This window comes from Sinocyclocheilus rhinocerous, unplaced genomic scaffold (assembly GCF_001515625.1).
Source record: "Sinocyclocheilus rhinocerous isolate Xijiao unplaced genomic scaffold, SAMN03320098_v1.1 C35273922, whole genome shotgun sequence".
Taxonomy (NCBI): Eukaryota; Metazoa; Chordata; class Actinopteri; order Cypriniformes; family Cyprinidae; genus Sinocyclocheilus; species Sinocyclocheilus rhinocerous.
In genome coordinates, this window is record NW_015745490.1 from 1 (window position 1) to 426 (window position 426).

The window sequence follows — 426 nt, forward strand, 5'->3', positions numbered from 1 at the left end:
CCGAGCTCCGAGTCAAGCAGCGAGAGCGATTCGGACGATGACCGAAGCAAAGAGGAGAGACTTTATGACAAGGCCAAGAGACGCATAGAGGTACGCATACAGTCTTTTGCACTACACAAAGTGGACGCATTTATGCACACAAAGTGGAATCAACCGTGTTTTTCTTTGTGTTCAGAAACGAAGGCAGGAAAACCTGAAGAACATTAATTTTGGCAAGCTCCGATCTCCTGTGGTTTGTGTACTGGGTCATGTAGACACAGGGAAGACCAAAATCCTGGATAAGGTGCGTTTCAAAGTGCCTGATGTGGACTTCAGAACCTGTGTGGTTTTTGTGTGTTTAATATCGTTTTCTTCTTCTCTGTCTGTCAGCTGAGACACACACATGTTCAGGATGGTGAGGCTGGTGGGATCACACAGCAGATCGGA

The 426-nt window shown here is 46.7% G+C and overlaps 1 long non-coding RNA gene across 1 annotated transcript; it reads left to right on the forward strand.

Annotated features, from left to right (window-relative positions):
- The first annotated feature begins 6 nt into the window (after nt 1-6).
- LOC107734785 (uncharacterized) lies at nt 7-426 on the forward strand. Its single transcript, XR_001639164.1, has 3 exons — nt 7-90; nt 176-283; nt 370-426. It is a non-coding gene; the product is annotated as an uncharacterized LOC107734785 (long non-coding RNA).